We start from the raw sequence: 16,139 nt of genomic DNA on the forward strand, positions 1-16,139 counted from the left end.
TTGGTTGTGTGGTTTCAACCATGTTTCTGTTAGGGTGATTATGTCAGGGGTATAATTTGCCATCCAGGCATGGAATTCACTAACCTTGTTAAGGACACTTCTAAGATTCAGGGAGTAGAGGGATAGCTTTTTTTTTAAGAAGTGTGGTTGGAAAGGTTTGGGGGGGTCTATATTTATGATTGGGGTTGTTGTACAGGGACCAGGGTTAGGATGTATATTACCTGACAGAAGTAGTGATCTATAGAGGGCGAACAGTTTGATGAGGAGATGCTTACATTTTTCATTTAAGATGGTGGAAATGAAAGGAGGTAACTTGATTTTTGGGAGGGGAGTGTTAAGGAGAAAGATGGATGAGCATATGAGAAATGTTGTTGGGGTTTTATGGAATAAATTGTTTTAGTGCTTGGGTGAAAATATGGTGGTGTTAGATGTGAGTGATAGGAAGTGAGAGTGTAGAGAAGGAGTAAGAGTGGCAGTAAGAGAAAGGTTTGCAGTTTGAAAGGCATGACGGGAGGTGGAAGGAAATAGAAAGATGGCAGGGAGGTGGAGGATAAAGGTAGGTGGGAAGGAGTGAAGTGATGGCTGAGGGGAAAGACAGATTATGTGTATAGGTAAAAAGAGTGTAGGTCTGATGAGAGATGAGAGTGGGATTGTTTAGGAAGGAAATGTAAACTGGAAGGAGGAAGGGGTGGGATTAGAGAGGTGGGGTTAGCTGGTGGATAACTATAAAGGAAATGATATGGGGGGTGGGAGGTAAGCAAAGTGAGTCCAAGAGTAGCAAGGGTGAACAGAGCGGGGCTACACTCAGGTCTCAGATACTATGGTAGCATGTGAAAAAAAAACAATCAGTCAGTTGCCGTTTTACCAACAAGTTACAGCAGGGCAACTGGTAGTATAAATGATAACTTGTCTGGTGGTGAGAACAGTCTGGGTTGTAGAATAAATCAGGGAGAGCATGGATGAGACATGAAAAGATGGGGTTCTATTTGAGCAGGCCTGTGGAATGTATGGATGGCAGGCATTCCAAGGAAATGTGCTCGCTGGGAGGTGTCAGCTGAAAAATACTTTATTTTGATTAAGCTAGCAGAATAAGTTAGTTTTCATACTTTTGTAACAAGTTTCTTTCAGTTGGCTTTTAAATGGGAGGAAAAGAAGTTATAATGCTGGTAGATCACTAATTGCAGAGTCTCAGAGTATAACAGAGCAATATCTTTCTATATGGTCTGATCTAACCAGTGACGGGTTGACCTCCGGTACGGAACACCTGTCGCCTATGTTGGTGATGACCAGGTCCAATATGTTGTGGCTTCAGGTAGGGGAGTTTACCAGCTGATCCAGGGCATTTGAGTTGATAAACTCCAGTAAGCGCTGAGCCTGGGAGTTTGTAGTCAAGTAGTTTTCCCAGTTAATGGTAGGGTAATTGAAATCGCCCAATATCAGGGTGTTCGGTAGGACCTTCATGTTTTCCAGTGTCTCCAGAAAGGTGGAGTGGTGGTCCTGGGTCATGAAGGGTGATCTGTAGCAGGCCACAATTTGCATTGCAGATTTGCCTGATGCTAGTTGCACATGGATGATCTCAGAGGTATCACGCTGCACCACTAACCTGGACGTGTGAGTATCCTTGATGAATATGGATACACCCCCTCCTTTTGTGTTTCGGTCTGTGTTTTGTGGCCGAAATGTGTGGTATGAGTTGTAGCCCAGTAGTGCTGGAGTGCTCTCTGGAGCCTTGAACCAGGTTTTAGTTACTGCACAGATGTTGACGTTCTCCATACTTAGGAGTGTTTCGAGCGCATACATTTTGAGAGTTAAACTCCTGGCGTTGAGTAGCATAACCCTCATTTTTTTTACTTGTGCTGTTTACGGTGGTGGGTTTGAATTTTGTGCCTTGTCTAAAAAAGGCACTATGGGGGCAGCAAGAGCCTTGGACAGTATTCAAAAGCCAGGGGGTGACAGGTGCAAGCCGTCTCTTGCGAAGCAACGTGGCTTGTCAAGCATTTCATCCCAGGCTGACAGACACTGGATCCCCTTTGAATGACACCAGAAACTTAGACAATTGTTGAAATTGATCATTTTTTCTTTATACTGAGGTATCATTCTTGGTGAGGGCAGGATGCTACTCAGGGTCAGGGTCATACCCGCCTCAGCTACATGATCAGAGAGCTCTTCCATGTCTCTTTTCATGTAGTCCAGGGAGGTACATTTCAGGTCATCCACACCAACATGAACAATGACAGAGTCATCAAAACCAAAACTGGACAAATTGTGTTTTGTTTAAATTATTAATTTTTAGTTAGTCAATTATTATTACTTTATACTACTTATCACATTGTATTTTTGTATTCAGGATACACATACACACATTTCATTATATATGATTCACTTTATATCTGGCTTTCAACCAGGAGCTGGTTGCCTTAAAATATTGCTTGCTCAATCAATCAATTATTGAATTCAATTATTGTATCCATTATTCAATTATTTGGTTGTGCAGTTAGTACTTAAGAACTGTTTGAAAATGTGTTTGTGAAATCCAAAGAAACATGCCTGTGTAGCATGTGAAAGCGCTTATTTTATCTCATTTTGTTTTACTTCGACATTAAATACTGGTTTTATAACATTGTGGTGGTTGTGTCCAGTTTTGGTTTTGATACTTTTCTCATTGGGAATTACAACCTTTAGACGGTAGCAGCACTTATTTTTCTTTAATGACAGAGTCATATTTGTACTTGTTCTGGAGTGACTTGAGTGCTTGTGTTATGTGGCGGATTCTGGATCCCGATAGGCAGCTAACAGTAACCATCTCCTTGTCCAGCCTAGTGAGTGGGATGTCAGTGTGCCTGACTATTGAGTCACCTATGACTAGTGTGTTAGGTATGTTATTTTGCCTTAAGGGCTGTGATTGTGCGGGACATTGATTTTGTGCATTATGTGTTGTCTGGTTTGTGACGGGAGGCGTAGGTTTTGTGGGTGTCTGCTTTGGAGCTCTCTGATGCTTTTGCAGGTTTTTATTTAGAGCCTCCAAGTATGATTTTGTGTATTTATGTGTATTTTTTGCCAGTGCTGGTTTAGTAGGTCAGTGGAGGTGTGGTGCAAGTGTTAACCTTCTCGTCATGACTGTCTGTTCCAGTCTTGGGTGGAGAGACCTTAGCCTCCAGTTTGGCTGTATAATTGCATCTCTTGCATATGTTAGTGTTTTGTGGTAGGAGGAGGGGGCTGTCTGTGTACATGAGGCAGTTGTAACATTGCCTCAGGATAAACCCGTCACTAGTTAGATCAGACCATAAACTAATCACTCTGGATGTCCATACCGCTCCACCACCCCCAAACTGGGAAACCACAGTGAAAAATTTTCTAAAACAAACTTCACCTTACTTAAGGCAGAGGTGGTAAGTTTCACAGCCCCCACGCTAAAAGATAACACTGCCCAAGATGCAGAATCCTTTGCAATTGCACTCTATGAGCACCTACAAGGATGCATGGATCATGTCATCCCTAGCAAGACCAAGACTCACTCCCCTAAGAGAAGGAAACCAGTCTGGTGGACCCCTGCCATAAATAGGTTATACAACAGGAGGAGGAAACTAGTTCAGAAAAAAAGCAAATCCCAAGAAGGAAAGACATCCCTGATCAGTATCAGTAAGAAACTAAGGTCCCTCATAAAATCATCCAAGGCTAACTTCGAAAGAAAAATAGCCAAGGATTCGAAAGATAACCACAAAGCCTTCTTTAGCTATGTCAAGAATCAAAGTGGCAACTCACAGATATGCTCTGAGCTAGTGCAAAATAGCACAAAATATACTGAACCTACTGATATTGCCAACATCCTGGCAGATAGATTCAGTGCAAACTTCACCTCCCTCTCACCTTCAAAAGGGCCCACAACAATACCGGAAAAGTGTAGTGTCCCGGAAATCACAGAAGCACAGGTGAAAATAGCCCTTTCAAAAGCCAAAAACACAGCATCAGTGGGGCCAGATGGTGTCCCAGGCTGCGTATTGCACGAACTACAGAATGAACTAACCCCCCACCTAAACACGCTGTTCAACCTCAGCCTCTCCACAGGCTATGTACCCATAGAATGGTGCTCAGCAACGGTTATTCTGCTCCACAAAGGAGGGGCCACAACTGACCCTGGTAACTATCGCCCCATAAGCCTGACTATCCTGGTCTGCAAGGCTATGGAGCGCATCATCATGGAACTCATTAACAAAGACATTGGAAACCTCCAAACACTTGACCCGACCCAGTTCGGCTTTGTTAAGGGCAGATCATGCCTACTAAACCTGGTTGACTTCTTCAAGACAGTCACCAAGGCCATAGATGAGGGAAAGGTGGTTCACACAGCCTCCCTTGATCTTGCCAAGGCGTTCGACACCATTTCTCACTCAGGTATTATAGAAAAACTCACCAGCCTAAATATAAACCCCTACGTCACAAGATGGGTTGCCAACTGGCTTACAGACAGAACTCACACGGTAAAAATAGCGGGCTCCAGGTCCGACTCTAAACCAGTCACAAGTGGTGTCCCACAAGGCTCGGTTCTGGGACTCCTACTGTTCGGCATATATTTCTCAGAAGTACAGGCAAACACAGGAGGACTATGGCTAACCAAGTTCACCGATGACTGCAAACTGGGAGCCATAATTGACTCTCCGGCTGACACTGGTATCCTTCAAAAAGGCCTTACTGAGACAGACACCTGATGTCAAAGTCATGGCCTCAAGCTAAATGCCAAAAAATGCATAGTCATCCCATTTGGGAAAAACAAAACACCCACGAATTGCCACATAGGTGGCAGCCCCCTTAATACAGAAGAGGTAATAAGAGATCTGGTGACCTAGGTAGATAGTAATCTCTCCTTTGACAATCATATTGCCAAAGTAGTTAAGAAATCCTTCTATGTGGCCCATCTAATTACTAAGGGGTTCGCATCTAGAAATAAAGAGGTTATAGTGCCCCTGTACTCATCACTCATCAGACCCATCATAAAGTACAATGCCCCATTTGGGATGCACCTCACAAGACACTTCCAACAGCTGGAAAGACCACAAAAGCACCTCACCAAGAGAATTACTGACCTCAAGCATATGTCCTATGCAGCCTGACTGAAAAAACTTCAGCTGTACTCAGTGGCATATCGCTTACTCAGAGGTGATTTCTGCCTGACTTACAAAGCCATGTCCAACTCAGACTTGATGGACATGCTCCACCTAAAAAAATCCAAGTAACTGCGAGCCAGGCGCTCTAGTGAGATAAACCTCGCCACAACAATAAATAGAACATGCTGGAGGGATAGATTCCTGTCACAGAGACTCCCCATGCTTTGGAACAAAATTCCTAACTACATTAGGCAGAGCCCCTCGCTAACACTCTTCAAGAGAAGCATTGATGAGTGGATGGGTAACAGAAAATACACTCCTGGGATCACTTCATTGGCTTTGCTTGACAGAGGCTCAGTTAATTAATCAATGGGGCGGCAAAAGCCGACACACTCTGGCTAGGCTTAAAAATGCCCTCAGGCAGATAGCCTAGTACCTACCTATGAATCTATATATCTATCTATCTATCTATCTATCTATCTATGTATACACACACACACACACACACACACACACACACACACACACACACACACACACACACACTGAGACCAAAGGTGCATATATACTGTATGTGCTCAAGAAGGGCGCATACTGTTTAAGTGAGTCATCTGTACTTTTGACTGTTTCTGTTTAGTTACACACTGTGGTTATACTAAATCTAAGGCAACATGTTGTTGTTGTTTGTCTTTCGGCTTTTTCCCGGTAAGGGGTCGCCACAGCAGAACTCCAGTCCGCTAATGATTGTCAGTAGATTTTTATGAAACGCCGAGGTGCCAGCTCGATGCCCAACCTTCAATGAAGGCACGCCCATTTATGCACGCATGTCTTTCAAACGCTATCCAACCACGGGAAGGACATGCAGACTCCACACAGAAGGCACTCCCAAGCCAAGTTGAGAATCGAATGGGAGAACCTCTTGCTGTGAGGTAACAACGCTACCGCCGCACCACCGCGGCATAACTTTGGAAAATGTTCTCAATACATTTAACGCTGAGTAACAGTGGAGTTAGTAGTTGTAGACTAGTGGAAGTGTGCAGGAGGGGTGCAGCCTCCTGCATTGTAGGGTGGCAGCTGGATAACACATTTTTACAATCAATAACTTAAGGCACTTTTTTTGTGGGATTTATATTGTATTGTGTAATCTTTTGAGATTTGGTTGTTAGCCATGAATTCCACACCATTGCTCTCTCTCTCTCTCACACACACACACACACACACACACACACACACACACACACACACACACACACACACACACACACACATCACACACTGGCTGCAGGTGCAAATCAGGACATGTTGGGTAACAGACAAGACAGATTAGACAACTATAAATGAAAACAAGTATCATAAAGAACAATAACAAAAGTAAGGGAAAGAAGAGTAAAAATAGAATAGTTAAGAAACTAAAGGAACATGGGAAGAAAGTAATAGAGTTCAGTGGTAATGAAACAGTCACTTTTAGATAGCATTTTCAAGGATGCATGCTTACTTCATTTGTAGGTACTTTCCTGAGTTCAGAGATTATATTTCGTGCCTCAGTGAACTGTTGGCTTGGATTCAAAGGAACATTTCTTCCAAGTAGGATCTCACTATTACTTGAGGTTTCAGTGGAAATGGATGAATGCTGTTGTTAAAATAAATGTTGCCTGGCAAGCAATGTGTCACAGTTCTATCTTCCATCATGGCACTAGTACACTAGACAGGCTTTCTTTTTTTTTCCAGATGAACAGATCTGCACTGTGATACAATTTAAAGGACATGCCCAAGGTAGGGGAAACAAATTTAAGTGACAACAGGAATAAAAAGAATAATTAAAACATTACATTAGCTAGTTAATTGTGTTTTAAAAATGCTAACCAATAGCTGCATTAGCTAACTAAATACTTTTGTTAACAATTAGAAGAAAACCAAATTTAACATGAGCTACCTCGGGATTCATGAAGCTTGCACCAGACGCACACATAGCATAGGCGTTATAACGCCAAATATGGCCGCCGAGCGATTCAGGTACGATCCAATTCCACGTGCACTACCGGCGTACGCCAGATCTGCGCAGCTCCCGGCGTAGGTATGCAAATCACCCCATGTGCAGTGTTGCACCATGCAAATGAAGGCATATAGCGATTCATGAAGTGGTGCAGGCGTAGCGTAAGCCCACAGAAATGTAAACCAAAAAACACGGTTTACATTTTCCCAAACATAACATCGGAGCTATGGAAGAGGGCCAGACCCAGGTATCACAACGTGAACATATGCCAGTGGCGAAATACACAGCCAATGGCATAAGAAAAGATGCAGAACACGTAAATAACAACATTTAATGTCATGTCCACAGTAACGCACAGCAGAACCGCAGGGCATGTGTGCGGAAGCTGTAACATAAAGAAATAATATAAAAATGTCATAAAATCTCAACGTAATAGAAAGCAGGTTTACAGCATAACACACAATGGTAGGCATAGAACACCACAACCAAGGTGCAAGGGTTGCTAAGGGCTTGCGATAGTGTTCGGTGCGGTAACTATGAATTAGTAGTCAATGCCATGCAAATGAGGCAGATAATACTGAATCGCAAATGTCCTGCCGGAGGAAGGTTGTACCATACGGCGCAGTGGTATAACACCGAGGAGTGGCTCAGAGGAGATACATGACATCAGCAGAGGGGTGTGCCACTGTAGCACTAAGCACATTGGAGCATTGCAAATCTGGCCTGTCCATTGCTAAGCAAAGCTGCAGAATAGGGGTGGGGAGGAATCGTTTAGCTGAGAGCACACATGGTGGCCAAAAGCGCATGTGTACGAGGATGAAAAGGTGCCCGAAACCCAGTAATCGGACAAACAATAGCAGAAACAGGAAGGTCAGGGGAAGAAAAGGAAATGCGGAAGTAGGGTAATTGGAGTACAAATGAGCAATCAACACCAATCAACCCACGAAGGCCAATCGACGGCAGCTGACAAGTCCGCTTGCAGAAACCTGCAAAACAGGATAGGGGAGGCATGTGAATGCAAAGAAAGGAGGGGAGGTATTGGATTGCAAAGATAGGAGACCTGACACAGCAGAGCAAAGCAAACTGACAGCAGACTGGCAGTAGCACACATAACGCAAGATACGCCAGGTCCAGGAAAGCACAAATGAAAGTAGGCTGCAGGATGCACGCCAGAAAATGGTAGGTGCAACGCAGAAATGTAAAGGGAAGGTCAAGAGGTAATCCACGGCAGGCAAATGTAATTCAACACCAAAGGCACCACAATAGTAGTTCCGGCAGTAAAACACATAACTTAACCTGTAGCTATGAACGTACATACACACCCTATGACATCATCGGTGTTCACAGCACAATAGTATAAAGTGTGTAAGCACCCAACAAACACCTGTGTATTCCCAAACACTGCACCATAGGTGTAAACACACGGGGAACTTTTAAAATGTACATGTTGGGAGCTGCCATAGCTGTGATTCATCAGCATGTGTTAGAGACTGACGGTGTTGTTGAGGATGATGCCGACAACCACCGCAGGCCTCGGAGGAGAAGGAGAGTGTTCAGACCAAGGGTAACTTACCAGGGGCTACATGACCTGGAGATAGTAGAGTGTTACAGGGTGGACAGGGACATCTTACAGCAAATAGTGGAGCTGTGCCGGCCACGCCTGAGAACCAGAAACAACAGAGGGGAACCCATACCAGTGGACACGAAGGTATGTGTAAGCCTGTGAATACTGGCCACAGGTACCTTTCAAAGGCCAACTGGAGATATAATGGGTATCTCACAGGCATCAGCATCCAGGGTACTACACCAGTTCCTGGATGCCATGTTACCACATGCTAATGAGCAGATATACTTCCCCAGAACTTCCACCATGTGACACAATACCCGGAGGTACAGGGTGCGATAGACTGCACGCACATACAAATCAAGTCACCACCCGGTGAGCAGGGTATGCGCTACATAAACCGCAAGGGATTCCACTCCATCAACTGCCAGGTTGTGTGCAATGCCCAGGGCATTATCATGGATGTGTGTGCTGGCAGCCCTGGAAGCTACTATGACTCCCATATCTGGCATGCCTCACAGCTGTATCAGGTATTTGTCAGGGGGGACATCCCACATGGCCATCTCGTGGGGGATGCTGGCTATGCACTGGAGCCGTGGATAATGACTCCCATCAGAAATGCACACACACCCATGCAAGAACGCCATAATGAGGCACACACACAAACCAGAATCATCATAGAGCGTGTGTTCGGGATGCTGAAATCACGGTTCCGGTGCTTGGATACATCTGGTGGAGCCTTGCAGTACTCTCCAGGCACGTGTGCCCACATCGTCATAGTATGTGCCATGCTACATAATATGATCCTGTGGAAGCAGCTGCAGCAGGGACAAAATGGTGAAGGCCCTCATAGCCCACTGCAATTGCCAAGGCCAGTACAGGCACAGAGGGATTCAGACCATGAACACACTGTGCCAGCCCCAGTAGGCAGACAGAGGCATGCCCAATATGCCTACACCTTGGCAAAGAGGGAATGTATAGCACATACTCTGACCGTGTAGGCCCCTACGGACTGACACCTCTCCACCTGCACACACAGTAAAATGGATGGCACACAAACATGTCCACCTGTAAATTGTAATGTATAGGTGGCCCAATGTGTGACTCCTACATAGGCAGCCCTCAAACATTGTAAACACAACAGCCAGTGCAACACGGAATGCCAACATCTGAACAGTACATGAGTCTTACAGCATATGGTGGTGCTGTGTGCCTGTCACGTTCCTCGTCAGATATATATATATATATATATATATATATATATATATATATATATGGTTCTACCTCACATAAACGAAACACCACAACACCGACAACGCAATCACCGAAACCACATAACCGACAGTACAAAAACACGAAATCCCACATGCCCGACAACGAAATAACCGACGGTACACAAACACGAAACCTCATACACTTCACACACCACAATCAACAACCAAAACACATTCCCCGTCCAAAAACCACATACACAACACAAGCACACCAAAATCCATACAAACCCACACTAAACCTCACATACACAACTACCTACAACCCTAACCCAAACCCTAACCCTAAGGTCCGTCACTACCGCACACTTACCTGACCGCTCCTAACCCTAACTCACTTATCCCCCTAACCCAAACACAATCACTACCGACACTTACCTGACCGCCCCTAACCCTAACTCACTTATCCCGACCCTAACCCAAACACAATCACTACCGCACACTTACCTGACCCGCTCCCTAACCCTAACTCACTTAACCCACCCCTATCCACACTTACCTTACTCGCACCCTAACGTCCGTCACTACCGCATACTTACACAGCCTTTTCCCATGTCGGCATCCTCGGCGTCGGTGCTGTCATCCGTCGGGTCGGTCTTCTGCTTGTCGATCTTCTAGGTCCCGTCGCGTCGGTCTTCTGCGCTGTCGATCTTCTGGGGCTCGCAATTTCCCTGTCGATGTTCCGGCATGTCGTTGAAGTGAGGTAGAACCATATATATATATATATAGATGTATATATAGATATATATATATATAGATATATATATAGATATATATATATGTACACATATGCATATATATAATACAGATAGAAAGGGCAATAGAGGGATATATGGTGATATAGATGGATTCAGCGATATCTGCAAATATGATAGATAGTCCAACGACATTCATAACATCATGGAGGTACAAATAAATAGGATACCGCCAATCATGGAATGTGTAACATACCGACATGCGTAACCACGAGGCTGAAAGACCGATAGAGCACAGTACCGGAACAGTACATCCGTGAGTAATAGTATGATGATATGAAGGGACGGTTAGTCACCGCTGACGGTGTCGCGGTCCATGTAGGTACTGTGTTCAACTGTGTCTGTGAGTGCCGTAGTCTGTGTAAGTGTGTGTCGAGGGTGCCGTGTGTGTTTCTGTGTGACTGTAATGTGTGTGTGTGTGTCCGCAACATGTGTATGTTGGTGCCAATTCAGAGGCAGACCAGTATGGTAGATGTGGGTATAGATAGACGTAGGCATACGGTTACTACCTGTACCACAGTAGGAGGGACATCCCCACCCTGGGCAGGTGTGTCCTGACATAAAACAGTACAAAGGGCAAATGTCCGAGATGGTAGGACATAAATATGTCCCATATATAATGTAACAGTCGTATTTAATAGTTATGCCTGTATGTAAGAAACTTAAATGTTACATGCAATATGATAAGTATCCAAAGTCACACAACAATAGGTATGTAGTGAGGATAAAAGTATGTGCTACCTGTGTACTGACCGTGGCTACGTGTTGGCCTGTAAACACCGCTTTGTGTCCCGCAAGTGTCCAACAATGACCATATGATAAGGTGGCAACCCATGGCAAACAGGCTCTTTTAACAACACAACCACAATGACTGCAAATATCTGGGACAGAAATACAAGGGATAGCTGTCACCTACACATATCCCCTGATATATCGCTGCAATTACGGAAGTATACAAGTAGCAAGCTCACCTGCAGACGATATAGAAACCAATTAACAATGGCCCAACGTACAATCCCGTAACATAAGTCTACTAACTGTTAGCTCTCTAATCAGGGACGGAGCCCACACACATATATACGGATTATGTAGAAATGCAAGGCCCACAAACAGTATATGTTACGTACAACCACCGACATCCCCCACACTAGAAACTAAAGCAATACAAACTGTAATAGCAGCACAAACATCCAGTCAGTCAATTACATCTGCAGAACCCTCAACATACCGTGTGAGAGACACAATTAAAGACGACATGCAAAATTGTAGGTATTGTATAATGGAACAAACAGCCATGTTACAGGTATTGATTGCAATACTCCGTTATCAGACGTCGGGATGACAGGTACACCCACATGTTGAACCAAATACTCTACATGTCACACACAATCCACGGGGGACATGAATCCAAACTATACTTGTCTCCATGCATAGCAGTTGCAGTTACTCATAACAAAACACAATACAGACTGTCTCCCCGAAGGTAGGGCAAATAGGCAACGCCCAAGTGGAGAATCCAATTATACCCCACTGTCGCGTAATTGGCGAATGGAGTAGCTGCACAGCTGATATGCAAGTAATTAGTCACTCAGGAACACCAATTGGTGGGAAGAATCCACATGTTTCAGGTATCGACGTATATAAGGATGACTTGCCAGACATTCAAACCGTATGCTCATACCGAAAAACAGTTGAAACACTGTGAGAGAGATAGAAACGAAACGCCGTAACGACAAGGTATGTAGAATGCCCGATATGTAAGGTTATGTATAGCATGATCTGTATTAATTAGTTTTACTGTATGTATAGCCTGGTTTGCATTAATTAAACGTGTCCGCAATGCATAAAGTGGGGAAAGGTATTTATGTAGTGATGTCTTGCTGAGCATACTAACGCTTGTAGAATCTGTGCGTCCAGCAGTGGGACACAAGGTACATAGCACAGACACCAGAAGGGATGCTACATGAGGCCATTAAACAGAACAATGCCATACAACCTGCCATCAGTGGTAGGGTATGTCCAACAAGGACGTGCCATAGCAGGGGATAGTATATGTTGATCTACTGTCACAGCACGCATGTGTATGGGCAAATAACATTAGTGACATATGTAAGGTGGTCCCGCTGAGCAAGTATGCTTTGCATTATGGGATACTATGTGAAATATGTGTAATGTATAGTATTATAGGTAGATATGACAGATATTCAACACAGCATAACAGACATATCATGCATATCACAGATATCATCTATTGGTATGTACAATAACAGGATACATATGGCCTGTAGGTATGGGACATAGTAATAGCATGATAGCTAATCTAAATGGAAGGGCTACCAAGTAACCATGCACAAAGGACAATTAATAGCTGCACAGGTGCATAGTGGGGTACTATGCAGTCTGTCAAGTCCATGTGTAAGCACATCTACAGTGTTCACACTAGTGGCACCTCTCCAGGGTAGTGCCCTGTGAAGAGCAGAGCCAGGTGTCACCTGTACCACTGCACAGTACAGCCACTGCAGTGATCCCAGGCCTACATGTGTCTCCCAACCACCAAGGGAGGTATCACATGAACAGTGCTACTGAGTGTCCCTGCGTGATGTACAGAGGACTTATGTTCCACAGCATGGTGAGTGTCCGGTTTGGGAATGTAACCCAGAAGCACATCCCACTCATTGTGGTGTGTGTGCACATATCCATGAGCATGTTGCTCACAGTGGCCTCTGCTTATGTTGCGTATGAGGAGTATATCCATCAATAATGTTGTGGACATGGGCCCTGTCTGATCAGCAGAGGTCACCCCTGAGTATGTAGTATGCAAATGTGTACAGATGTGGTGTCCGTAGTGCAGCCGCATATTGAAACTGTCGGAGCTCAGTAAACGTCATGGCGTGTTAATGTTGTGGCATGTAAAGCTGTAGCTGTTGTGTAAGGTACACCCTAAATGGGGTGGTGTACCCTTGAATGTGTGTAGATGTCTTGTGTTCAAAGGTACAATGGGTGCCTATGTACCAGTTACACACCCAGTACAGATAGGTGTGGCCACGTAGGAGGATATCCATGCCACAGTGGCAATACGGTAACCACAGGAGTGGGTGCGACATATGTGTGTACTGCAAACATGTACAATGTGATATGTATGTAGGGGACCACCATCCATGTGATAGTCAGTGGGTGAATGGTGTAATGCAAAGGTGATGTGCATGCACCTTGTGTCATGCAGCTTGATGCCATGATAGTCATATTATGTATCTGTCACAGTGACATCCATATGGTTGGAGTCAGTATCAGCTGGTGGAGCAATCATGGTGCTTGGTATGTAGGGGTTCTAAAGCTAGGCAGGGAAAGTCCCCTGTGCCAGCCTGTTCCACAGGGAAGCATATACTTAACATGAAGGGCCCTATGACTGAGGACCATGGTATGCCAAAGTATCTGACATGTAGTAGGTACTATGATATGCTGGCCTCACTGTGTGTCCTGTCCATGAGCCACATAGCATAACATCCTGAGACACAGGGTATGATGTGCAGGTGGATGTGTATGTTGTCAATACCAGAATGGGGAATGGTGCTGAAAGGCAATGAGAGGACAATGTAGGATGTGTGGACTCCCGTACCATCAGCAACTGCCCTGGTAACTGCATGAAATGAGTCCACCATGTGTAGGGGCCATGCTCTGGCCTTAACAAGCCCAACCCGGGTGGCAGCAGAGGATGGGAGGCCAACAATGTCTCTGAGAATGACGTCCTTGATGATGTGCCCCATAGCCATGCAGAACAGTCCAGTCAGGTGTGTAGGACTAGAGTCCCACTCGTACAATGCGGCGCCACCTGTGTGTAGTGTGATAAATGCTGCTGTATGCCATTTAGGGTCTACAATGTCTGAAACAAGGCTATTACTGAATATGGTGGCCTAGTGGTGAGACATGAAATTCAGAGGTTGGTGGACATCACAGCCTGGGACGTTGGAAGGTGACATGGGGCCAGTGTCCCAGGACACATAGAGTGTAGGTCAGTACTGTGTAGGTGTGACCACAGGGACACCACGATGTTCATGTATGGATTGCGGCCCTGTAGTGAGTGAGAGGGTGTACTGTCAGCATTGAATCCATCCTCCAGCATGTTGCCAACAATACCTGGGTCTGCAATGTTCCTGAGTGACTGTTGTATGTGACAGCAGATGTGGGTGTTGCCATCGAATACTGACATACCACCATAATGCCTGGTGGTACACCCCGGAATGTGTGGCAGTCATGTTTACGTAGCTAGTCTTGGAGTATGTGATGAGGGACCCTGTGGCCCAACCACGGCTGACCAGTGAGCCACCCCACACATGGGAATGTACACCACTGTGCAACAGCCTACACCTGTTGTTGTACATCATATGTCCATGGAACATGACCACCAGAGTGGCGTCTGTTATCTGGTGTGTACCATCATGGCTCTGTGTGGAATAGCATGATCCATGCAGTTGTGTACATGCTAATTAAGTGCACTGGGGTATGTGTCAGCATTTGTATGTGTATTGTCCATCTGCACGGGTGTCATGATTTTAACAACCGCTGTCAGCAGACGTCTGTAGTAGGTGTAGTAGTACACATGTACTGTGTATGCTGTGATGGGTGTGTTTCCGGGATGTGGCTAACACGGTAGATTAGCATATGTTCGGAATCCACCAATGAGGGGATAACCCCAGGTGTGTAACACCAGTCACATGGTGGTAGTGTTCATGCCAAGGGTAATGTAGGTCTTGGAGGTGGTGTGTATGTGTTAATCCAGCAGAGTGGAGGGTATGACTCATGGATGTGTCGGTACATGACTGGCTATCCCAGTGATGTGTGGGGTAGTGTCAGTCACACATCAGTAGTAGCTGAGGCCCACTGTCCACTATACCACCATAGAAGGTATGTTACCCGTGGGGTATGATGTTGACTCTGTCACTTGTTACAATGTGTATAGTGGTCCCGGACACAGTTAGTTGTACGTGGAGCACCTCTGATGCATTGTGCTAAGCAACTTGCCAGGATGTGTGCAAAACATAGTGGGATATGGGAACCCCTCAGCTGTGGGTGTGCCGGTCCAGGTATGTGCCTGGAAGGTATGGTCCATCTATAACCTGTCATTGCAGGTGTGCTCTGCAGAGCCTACAGGCAGGTCCCAGTCACTGCAGAGATGTTGAAGTGGTGCATTATAAGGTGTGCCTTGCCTGCGTGCGTCACAGGTGAAGATGCAAGCAATGTGTCACATGACCCCATGTCGCGCATGCCAGTTACCGCCCTGCCAGTGACAGTTATTGGAAACTGTGCAGGACAGGCAGTATAGAAGCAGCAAGAGCCTAGAATGTGAGCTGTACTCCCAGGGCCGATAGGTGCAAGTCATCTGTGCCACAGCATTGTGTTTGACCAGGACAGTCATAGCGGACAGATACCACATGCCTGTGGAATGACAATAGGAGC

This window comes from Protopterus annectens, chromosome 5.part0, assembly GCF_019279795.1.
Source record: "Protopterus annectens isolate FY-2018-M chromosome 5.part0, PAN1.0, whole genome shotgun sequence".
Lineage (NCBI taxonomy): Eukaryota > Metazoa > Chordata > Ceratodontiformes > Protopteridae > Protopterus > Protopterus annectens.